Source organism: Lonchura striata, chromosome 3, assembly GCF_050655825.1.
Source record: "Lonchura striata isolate lonStrDom1 chromosome 3, ASM5065582v1, whole genome shotgun sequence".
Taxonomy (NCBI): domain Eukaryota; kingdom Metazoa; phylum Chordata; class Aves; order Passeriformes; family Estrildidae; genus Lonchura; species Lonchura striata.
The window spans coordinates 36,735,406-36,746,468 of record NC_140705.1 but is presented as its reverse complement, the minus strand read 5'-3'; the positions used below and the strand labels follow the sequence as shown (position 1 = coordinate 36,746,468).

The 11,063-nt window shown below is 42.4% G+C and overlaps 1 protein-coding gene across 17 annotated transcripts in view; it reads left to right on the top strand.

The window, feature by feature from the left end:
- The window catches only part of BACH2 (BACH transcriptional regulator 2), a 186,324-nt gene that overhangs the window by 25,046 nt on the left and 150,215 nt on the right, over nt 1-11,063 (top strand). The gene's annotated exons all lie outside the window — the stretch shown is intronic.

The window sequence follows — 11,063 nt, the reverse complement described above, 5'->3', positions numbered from 1 at the left end:
TCCCTGCGTGGGCACATGGGGGTGAGGGGAAGGCCACCAGTGGCCACAGGGACACTGCAGCTGCTTGGGGCTGGCTGACCCTGCTGGGGCATATGCAGCCTGCTCTTTAAAGCAAGCAGAGCGGGACAGGCAGAGGCAAAATACCCACAGTGCTTGAGTACTTACGAGCACAAACCTGTTGGATTTAATCAGCTTATGCAAAATGAACTGTACCTGGAACCTGCACGTGCTGGCTGGGCTTGCTGGGTGAGCTCAGGTTCTGGCATGGGTGTGTGCAGGTCCCTGCACCTTCTCTGGGCTGAGGGTTGCTGCCTTTAGGATCCATCACCCTGCCCCAGGCCTCCCCCAGAAAGCATACTAGGAAAGGAAAGCCACATCACTTGTCATGATCCAGCACAAATTTGGTATTTACCTGAAAACCATGCTTCGGTTCTGCTTGACTAAGTCAAAACCTGGTTCATGACAAGTTAACCTTATGTAGCAGAATTAGGAGAGCAAATGTTCACCTGGCTCTTCCCACCCAGCTGAATGTGTTTCTTTCCTCGTGAGCTCTGTGCCATTCCTGCTAGGCCCTGTTGTCTCTGTGTTCACAGAATCAATTAGGTTGGAAAAGACCTCCAAGACCAAGTCCAATCTGTGACCACACACCACCAAGTCAATCCAGCTATGGTACTAAGTGCTACGTCCAAGTTTTTCCTTAAATACCTTCAGGGATGGTGACTTCACCATGTCTCTGGGCAGCCCATTCCAATATCTAATTACCCTTTCTGTGAAGAATTTCTTCATAATGTCTAGTCCAGACCTCCCCTGGCACAGCTTAAGACTATGTCCTCTCATCCTGTCTCTGGCTGCCTGGGAGAAGAGACCCATCCAGCTGCAGTCTCCTTTCAGGCTGTTGTAGAGAGTGATAATGTCACCTCTCAGCTTTCTTTTCTCCAAGCTAAACAATTCACGCTCTCTCAGCCTCTCCTCATAGGACTTGCACTCCAGACTCTTCACCAGCTTTGGTGCCCTTCTCTGGACCTGCTTCTGCTCCTCAATGTCTGTCATGTTGTGAGGGGCCCAGAAATGGACACAGCACTCGAGATGTGGCCTCACCAGTGCCAAGCACAGGGGAACTCTGTTGAGGGCATGCAGTCCTGTGCCACTTGCTTTCCCAATCAGTAGCTTTCCCACCATCTGCTTAAGAGTCCTGGTGGCTTTTACCCTCCTGCCATGACTGGTTCTTCCTTCCCATTCCCTTCAGCATCCTTGGGGATTTAACTCCATGTAGTTGGGCTGGATAATCCCAAGCAGATAAAGCAGTGTCTGAAACTGGGGTGCAATAAGCTCCCATACTGTGCAGAACAAAGGGATTCCCTGCCTTCCAGAGGACTTCAGGTCTGTATGTTAAAAATTGGCCGACTTCTCACATTAACTCAACTTTGTGTTGTTGGGTTTTTTTATGTTTCTCATCCTTTCCAAAAGGTTGTAATATTAGAAGAAAATTTTATAAATCCAGGGAGAACACACTTCTCCTTGTACAAATTAATGGTCTGTAATAACTACTGTGTAGGAATTGATTTTCTGCAGGTAACAACTTCATGGTCTTGATACGATAAAGTAATAGAATTCTGCATTTTGTGTATAACCTCTGCAGTATTTCAGGGCTGTGATAGAAACAGCCTTTATCATGCAAGAATAACAATGGCATTCCAACATTTTTAGGTTTCAACATCAAACACAAGAGCAACGAAACAAAAAATATGAAATTCATTATCCATTTTCATCTGAGTTTGCCAGGCCCCACATTGTAAGTGTGGTGGTACTTCAAAGACCATGACAGTTCAGTTTAAAAAAAAAAATTAAATAATGTGTCATCCTCTTGAAATATTAGCATAGGAGAAAAACAAAGGAAAAGCCTCCCTTGGAATCTGCATCTGCGATGGGTGGATAATTCCTTTGTCATTTTGAAGTTCTACCTAAACTTGCAACAGAAAACCTGGCACTTCATTATCATTAGGCTTCTTGCTGTCTCTTTTTGAAGCGGTTGGCAGGCTCCTGACTTTCCCTATGGAGCATGAACAGAGAACCTCCAGCTCTCAGAAGCCTGGGAGAGTGCACAATGAGTTGCACAAGGGCAGAGAGAAGCTGTGAGGTGTGATTCTGTTATAAATGGGCTCACTTAGGCCTTGGGGGCTTGTTGCAGCAAGAAGCACAGCTTGGAGGGTAGATAGTGTTTGTTCCTGATGTAGAGAATGAGCACTGTGATTCTGGACAAGCAAATAATGCCCTTGGGGTGCTTACTGTGTCCTCCTCTGCATCAGCTGAAAGAAAGGGTAGAGCATGTAGAGAGCTGCTGGTTTGCCTGGCTACACACAAGTCTCATACTCCTTGAAGTAAAAGTTGATTTCTAGAGCCTACATAAAATCTGCTCATATGCCCGAGTCCCTCTTCTGAGCCTTGGATGAACTAAACTTGTGGACATGGAGTTAGGTCTGAACTCTGGATAAGCTTTTGTATGCTTAAACCTGCTGGCAGCCCAAGAGGATGGTGCTGATCTGTGGAGGGAGAGAGACTGCATTGTGATGTCTTGTTTTGAGGGAAGCGGTGAGAGAGCGTGACCTCAGGAGGTGCCAGCAGAGACACTTGTGTTGACACCTACTTGGGCAAGACAGACCTTGAGGGTGAAGTTGGCTTCACAGAGCAGCAGGAGTGGGCATGGATCAGGTGCTGTGATTCTCCTGGTTGCACAGGTTGTGGTTCTCCTGGTTTTACCCAGAGCTTTTTCTTGAGAGGAATAGGGCTTACCAAAGCCATAAATACCCCCTGGGCTGGCAGCAAGCAGATGCTGTTGATGCTTGAGTAGGGCTGTTAACCTTCTCTTCTGATAGTGAGGGTGATGTGCCCCACCCCTCCCTACTTAGGTTATCAGCACTGCAGTTCTGTAGCCAATTCTCAGTGTGGCAGTACAAGTCTCCTTTGTTTTTATGGCCATGTTTGAAATATCTTGTTGCTTATTATGTAAAGTATCTGCTTTTCATCACTGCTTTACATCTTTTTGTGTGAATGCTGTGTTGAGTCTTCAGTATGCATTTAATATTTCTTGACTGTTACATGTTAATTGCTTCTAATTTTCTGTTGCTTCATCTTTTGGCCACTTCAGCATTAGTTATTGTTATAGCTGCCCTTTTGTGAAATGTGTGATGCCTGTTCGTATTCTTCTTGTCAGTTTCATTTAAATACTTGGCATTTCAAGTAAACTTTCTTGCCTTATATATTTTGTTTAGAGCAACAGATTCCCCACTGAATCAAATACGGGAATGTAGTTAATAGGGAGACTGTGTGCATTACTGACTGTAAAACAGACTGTTGTAGCCTGCAGCATTAAACTGAGAATGGTGTGGTTTTTGAAAATAGACATTTGTGTGTTGATTCTTATATATATATCAGGTTCTCAAACATTTTTATAAATGCTCTTCATGCAAAAATTTCACCACAGGAATGACATGTGCTATTCCTCTAAATCTTAGCCTTTGTATAGGGAAAAGGGTACAGAATCTTCTTCATATTGTCTTCATTTTGTATGAAAAGGTGCTCTTTCAAAAGGCTAATGAGGGGAACTGGATCTCAGCAAGAAAAATGCATCAAAGTAATGTGTCCCTGACTGAAGTTTATGTGGCTCTTTCTTGGGTGGAAGGGGGAGCTGCTGGAGTCTTTCTGAAACATTGCTGAGTGTCCTCATCCCAAAGACAACTCTTGGAGGATGTAGGGGAAAGAGGACAGTGCGAAGTTCAGAAGTTGCAGGAGACTGAAAAGGGAGTGACTGGCAAAGAAAGCTGCATAGATGGTGATGAGTTTGATCTCAGCCCTCTTGCAAAACCTTGAATTCCCCTTGGGTGTGTTGGTGACAGAGTGACAGCTCTTCTAAGCGTGTCCTGTCCCTCTTGGTAGTGAAGGATGAGAAACTTTTTCCTAGGATGTGTGGGACCTAGACCAGATGAAACAAAGGGTGACAGGAACGTCCCTGCTATGGTGTTGGAGTATTTTGTTTAATAAGACAACTGTGCTAGGACTGAGAGGTGCTGATGCTTCCCCACAGTCTCAGACCACTCTTTCCTGGCTGGCTGTGCAAATCCTGGTTCTGCCATTTACTCCATACAGAAAGTATTTGGCATAAAGGGGATGTGCACATAAAGATTTGTGTGAGGAAATGCAAGATCTTCTGAAGATAGCAGAGTTTTTTCTTAATTGGGGTTGTAGTACGGTATGTCATAATGGACCATCAGAAAAGTATGAAAAGTTATTTGCCTCAGTGTCTGAATACCCTCTCCAGAGTGGAGGGTGGTCTCCTGCCTGTGCACAGCTGCTCTGGGCTCCACTGTGGTGAGTAGCCCCTCTGCATCCTGCACCTCATCCCTTCCACTCTGGAGATGTTGTATTTAATAACAAGGCCACTCGCAGGCTGGGATTTGACATTGTCTTTTGTAAATGAGTGTTTTGAAAGGAAACTAGTGGACTTTGCTGGATGCCCATGAGTTGGTCCAGGTGCTTGTTTCTAATGCAGACAGTAACTCATTCATGGGCATAACCCAAAGAGGATGTAGTTGGTTGTACCTTTTTTTAACTGAAAAAGTATTTTTGTAGGTTATTTTAAAATGCCATTAAGTTAAAAAAAAATCAAGCAGGTGCCATGCTAAAACATTTGAGCTTTTACAGTTTCACAGCATATCTCTGTTTTCTTCCTCACAAAAGCAAGTGAATTCAAGATACCAAGCAAATGACTGATCATACTAACCTTTAAGATGCTGGATTATTCCTCAGGTTTGTGCTGCTTTGGGATGCCTGTTGGTAGCATGCCAACTCCAAAAGAGTTTGTATTAATAGTTGCAAAAAAATAAGTGCAGGACCAAAAGAATGGGTTACCATTAAGGTGTTGTAACTCAGAATGAAAAAGAAATATGCTAAAAATGACTTCCATTTCTTTATAAAATAAATGAAAACAGTGTTAAACAAGTATCCAGTTATTTTTAGAAATTTCTAAAAAGCTTAGAATGCAAGGACATGATTGTGATAGCTACCAGCCCACTACAAGACCACATGGAAACATTTAATTAAGAGACCGTTTTCAGATTACAAGATATGATTTAAAACCAACTTCAGCTTGTTTTTAAAATCACTTATTTTCATCCAGTAATCTCTAAAGACTGTCTGTTTCTGCTTTGTCTGCCCTGCATGCACTGAGGCTGGGAGAAGGCAAGAGGGGCGCTGTAGCTGTGGGTATGTGCTCTGTGCTGCCGTGGCACTATGCACCAGATGGTCCCACCCTGCAGCTCACTTGCTGCTTATTCCCTTCAGTTTCCCAAGCTCTACTGACTTTTTTTTCTTCTATAAAACATGAGTTTCCTTTTCTAGCAATTAATCATTTCACTTATTTTTTGGTTCTATATTTAATCCTTCCCATTCATCAACTCTCTCACGCGTTAATCTTCCAATATTGGAAGAGATGCATGCATTTCTGTGCCAGTTCAGATCCCTGTCCGTATACCCCAGTTTCCTCTCTTTGTTTGGGTGACGGGGAACAAGAGGAAGGAGCAGTACTCCTGCCCCACCTCGAATGGCAAATACAACATCCTGACAGCCAGTGGTATCTTCATCCCTCACTGTTGGGTCAAGACTAGAGAGACATGAGATGTTTGTGGTTTTTTCCAATGTCTTGCTGAGATGAGAAACTCATGTCCATTCTCTTTTTTAATCCAGATGGACTCTTGACCTATCTGGTGTAAAGGGATATGAATTATTTTTTGGGTAATTTGTGTGTTGTATAGAGTATTTTTTTTTACACATAATGAATTTTTATTTGGGTGAAATTTATTTTCTTCTTGAGTTACAAGAAACACAATCTCCTGTTTTATCATCCCAGTTTATTCTCCAAAACAGGCATTTTAAGCAGACCAAATGGAGCATGTTATCCAGAACTGGAGCTCTCCTTGCAAAGGTTTTGCTGTCTCCCTTTTTTTTTTTGGGTCACCCATTGCTGGAGTGCCCCTGTTCAGAACCCAGGTATGGGCTGGACAGGCACTGGTCCTGTGCTGTCCTGCTACCACAGGAGGGCAACCCAAGCCATCCCTGGTGACACCGAAAACTGCTGCTTAAATTGGAGAGGTGATTGTCAGATGGCTTAAATGCCACCACTGTATGGATGCATTTCTTGTTTGGTTTTTTGGGTGTTTTTTTATTGGTTTTTAGACAAAACAAGGTAGAAATATCAGCTGAGTGGCCTTGTTGAATGTAGGTAGGACAAGGGGTAATGGTTTTAAACTGAAAGAGGATGGGTTTAGATTAGATATTGGAAAGAAATTCTTCACTCTGAGTTTGGTGAAGCACTAGGACAGGTTGTCCAGAGAATCTGTGGATGCCCCATCCCTGGGAGTGTTCAAGGTCAGGTTGGATACGGCTTTGAGCCGCCTGATCTAGTGAAAAGTGTTCTTGGCAGGAGACTTGGAACTAGGTGATCTTAAGGTCTCTTCCAACCCAAACCATTCTGTGATCTACAAATAAGAGCTCTTTTGTTCCAAGATACACCTGCAGCATACAAGTAAACTGCTTTATTTTACTTATATCTATGAATTCTACAGAAAACATTATAAAAGGCACATCATATCTCTTAAGCCATTCTCCCAGTCAGCCCCCAGCTTAAAAACACTTCATGAAAAGGATGAGGGGGTATGCTGAGATGTTGACACCTGCAGCATCAGTTGGAAAGACTTGAGGCTCTTGTATCCAGTGAAGTAAGGCTTCCTATGGGACAAACCTGGTCTGTAGGGCCTACAAGAGGGTGACAAGGGGATTTATACTCCAGATTTGAATGCGTGCATGCAATGCCTTATTTTTGGCAACAGCTGGTGCTGCCAGCATCTCTTACCATTCCATGACATACTGAGACATGTGAATAACTTCCCACTTCTTGACTGCAGGTGGATAGTGGTGCCCTGTGTGGACTTGTGTGAACTCCTTTAGAGTACATAGTGTTGCTTTGCATTTAGTGTGTGTACATAACTGCTCAGATAAAATAAACTCACAGTACCTCACATCAGCTGTCAGTTAAAGAAGTAGTGCATTTTCCCCTTGAGTTTTGGGATAATTTTTCTCCAACCTTTCCTTTTAGTCCAAGTAGCATGCTACTTTTTAGATCTCTTTCTTTCAGAGGAAAAATAACTTTATGATTTTTTTTGTGTTCAGAATTATGCAAAGGAGTTGCTGAACATAAACATGCAACTGTAAATGCCATAGAAATGTACTCCACAAAGATTCCACTGTTAACCACACCAAAGAAAACAAAAATGCAAGGTTATTCAGATCGAGGTCACATGCAGGAAGTGACATTTAAATTCTTACTCATTTAAAATTAAGCCATCTTACCATTTTCCTCTTCTGAAGTGTTGAAGATTTTCCATTAGTTAAAGGGTTGTCTTGCAAGCCTTCAAGAATAAGTTTTTCCATTATTTTTTAGAGACTTGAGCTGCAGGGCTTTTTTAAAATTATAGAATGTGTGTAAGTGTGAGAACTGTGTACATCTAATTGGCTATTTGAGAAGCTGTGCTAGAACACTGACCTCAGAATCATTAGGAAATGGAAGTTCTACGGCTTATCTTTACAATTCATAAAAAGTATTGTTTAATTCTTGGAAGAAGAGGGTGTTTCAGTCTTGCTCAGTTTTTGTCTTTGTTCTGGTTTGCTTTGCTTTTTTTAGGTGTTTTTCCTTGTCCACTTCAGTGCTGGAATACAGTATTGAAACAACTGTGTGGTTTATGGCTTTTACACTGGAGTGTTTCATTTTTTCACTGTGTTGAGTCATCTGTAAACAGATTTTCTTTAATCAAACAAAAAGCGAGGGCTGTGACGTGGAGCCAGTTTTGGCTGTGAAATCATTAGGGTCAAAATCCCTTGCATACATCCAGTCCCAGGGGCAGTGGGCTTGGGCTTGCCCAAGTGTTGACCTTCTCCACTGCTCCCAGCTGAGCTTGTGCCTGGGTGGTATCTTGACCTGTGGGTCCCCTCAACCACTGAAGTTGTCTAAACAAGAGTGTTCTCCTTACTTTTTGAAGGAGTGTTGCTGGAGGAAGCATTTGTCCTTCCTCTTTATTAGAAGTGCTGATCCTTTGCTCGCTGGTTGCGCTGTGATTTGAATGCAGCTGTTGATGCTCCTCTTAAGCATGAAAGGACAATGCATTTCTTTAATTTCTCAGGTATCTGCCAGAAGTATTTGATACTGTTGAAGTATCAAGATGTTATCTCAATCACTTACATTCTTGAGCATTTCTCCATTGCTAAAATTGAAAACTAAACCACTGAAGTTGAACTGTCTTTTAAATGAATTATAACATTTAATGTACTTTTAGCTGGTAAAATCATCACAAGTGCTAACTGGTGTAATTTTGATAGTTACTGTTGAATCTTGTTTATTAGATTATATGTGTGTTCCTATTATTTACCACTTCTCCACAACATTGAGGAAAAACACATCTTCATTTCCTGTATATTATTTTGTCAGCCAGAACATATTGGCAGATGTTAAAGTAAGTCAATCATGGAAAAAATAAATTAAAATATATTCTGCTAAGAAAAAGGGAAAAAAAAGCTACAATCCTGTTAAATAATTAAGATGCTTTGGGCTCTATCTGGATTGACAGTGTTCTTGCCACAATATACATATGCAAAAACTGTAAGAAGTTTAATATTTTATAGCAAGGATAACTCCAAACCCTAAATCTACTGGCTTGTTTCTATGGTAACAAATATTGAAATATGTCTAGCCAACACTGTAGGTTCCCCCTATTTAATATCTGTCTATGGGTTCTAGGAATTCATTAAGGATGTAGAAACCTTTTAAAATTGGTATATTCTGTTGTAAAATTTCCTACAATTAATGCTGAACACAAGTCTAAACTTTAGCACAAACATTTCTTTGAAAGAGATTTCTTAGCAAGTGAGGGATTAGAGTTTTATTCTAAGACTGTATGTGCGTTGATCTGGTATTTTTGTTCTTCATTGGCAAGTTGAAATTCTTTTTCCTGTGCATGACTACTGGAAAAAAAAAAAAAGGAGTTTCAGTCTATAGATTCTGATGAAAATATGTAAGGCTGCTTAACTGGAACAGTCTGGCTGGAAGACAGCAATGGTATGAGGTCAGCACCTGCAGGATTTAGTTTAGTGGTCAGAACTTTGTGGCCAGACCTACTTTTAAGGGGTCCTGTCCTACTCTTAAGATTAAAATGATGATTTACAGGGAACTTCAATATTTATTTCAATTAGTTGCACTTTTTGTGTATTACAGAGCATATTCTAAGTCTCTGATTTAAGCCATTCTGTGTATGACATCTTCTGGGTGTTTTTCTTTTGAGGGCAGCCCGGCAGTGTTGGGAAGTAATCTGAAGTGTTGGCTGTGAGATTCCATTTCCCTTGTGGTAACTGAAACCACAAGCACCTAGTCCCAGCTGTAAGAGGAAAATTTTGAAACTTTGAAGTGAGCATCAGGTTGATGCAATATTTTGCATCTGGTTGACTAGCCAGAGTTAGATGCAGCTGGAAACATAAAGACTTCCTCCCTCAGCCTGCGGGGGGATTCTGGTTTCTGCTGGCATGTAGTAAAGATAATGAGGCAGCAGAAAGAAAATTTCAAAAACTGAGATTTGCACTTAACAGCTGTATTTCAGGAGCCTGTGGTTATGGGTTAAATGCATGGTTTCTTAGAGGGCTAATAGCATCCAACCTTTTTTCCCCTCAAAGAGCAGGGGATGTGGAAATCAGTCCCAGCAACCTTAACTGATGCCTCATATGGCAACAAGGTGAAGCTGGCAGTGACTGAAGTACTCAATAAAAGCAGAAGATGGCGTTCAGAAAAAAGTGCAGTTTGTTCATTCATATCCATCTGGAGCAGTAAGGAAGAAGGTGGGCTATTTATTGGTCAAAGGATTATCTCCACTGTCCTGTGTGAAAAAGAGTGATTTCAGTGTAAGTCTGAGGCAGTGATTTCCTCCCAGTGCTAGAGGAGCTGACAATTCTACTTACACCTCAGGCAAAGCTGGGCTGCAAGAGGGGACCAGTGTATGTGCACAAAGGAATATGAGAAGAAAACAGCAGGTATTGATGCTATTCAGCTGTATTGTGAGAAATATATCCCTTCACCTCGCAAGCCCTAGGTAAATATCCAAAGCCTCTTTTTATTACCATAAACAATATGTAGAAAAAGAATTCAGGTGGTGTTCAGTGAAGAAGTTGCTTTGGGTTGGATATGGGAGGCTTAAGAGACATTCCTGTGGGTTCATTCAGGGTGTGCTGTTGGCAGGCACAGTCCCGCCAGCGCTTCAGTGCTGGGATCGAAGCACCGTGGCAGCGGGCAGCTCCGGTGACCTGACCAGTGCCCTGCACGCCTCCCTGCTCACATCACGTTCACACAGTCCAGTGAGGTTTCCTTACCAGTTCAGCACCAAGTTTCCCCAGACATATGGATCTTTAAAGCAGTTGAATCATGGTGCAGTAACATAGAAACAGGAGCCCCACAGAAACAAAGGAAACCTTTCCTACACTTCCAGTCTGTGTGCAAGGGAGTCTAGGGTCTTCCTTCTGACTCCCTGGCTTCTACTGTGTCTCCAAGTGTCCAGTCACCTGGCTGGCACCGTTGGTCCCTGTGCCTTCTGTTGTGCAAGGGGTCCATGGCACCAGACTATGGCCTCTTGCCTTGTGCTCTTGCTACCCAGGGCACAACCTGCAGCTTTCAGACTGAGCTACCTGCCCTGAATGTATTCCTTAACAATGCCAGCTGTCGTCTTGCTTCACCTTGGTGTGTATTTATCTGACCCTGGCCTGAGATACTCCTTTTTTCATCACACATGTCTTGTGGTGTTTTTTGAACTAGCGTGGGCTGTGGAAATAGGAGCTGCAGAGCCACCAACAAAAAATGTTACCAGTCTCCCTGTCATCAGTGAGTCGTATCACTGTCTGAAATGCTCTCCAGAGTGTGTGCTTTTGTGGTACCCGAAGTCCCCCTGGGGTTTCTCATACTGGGAAACATTATGGCTGTT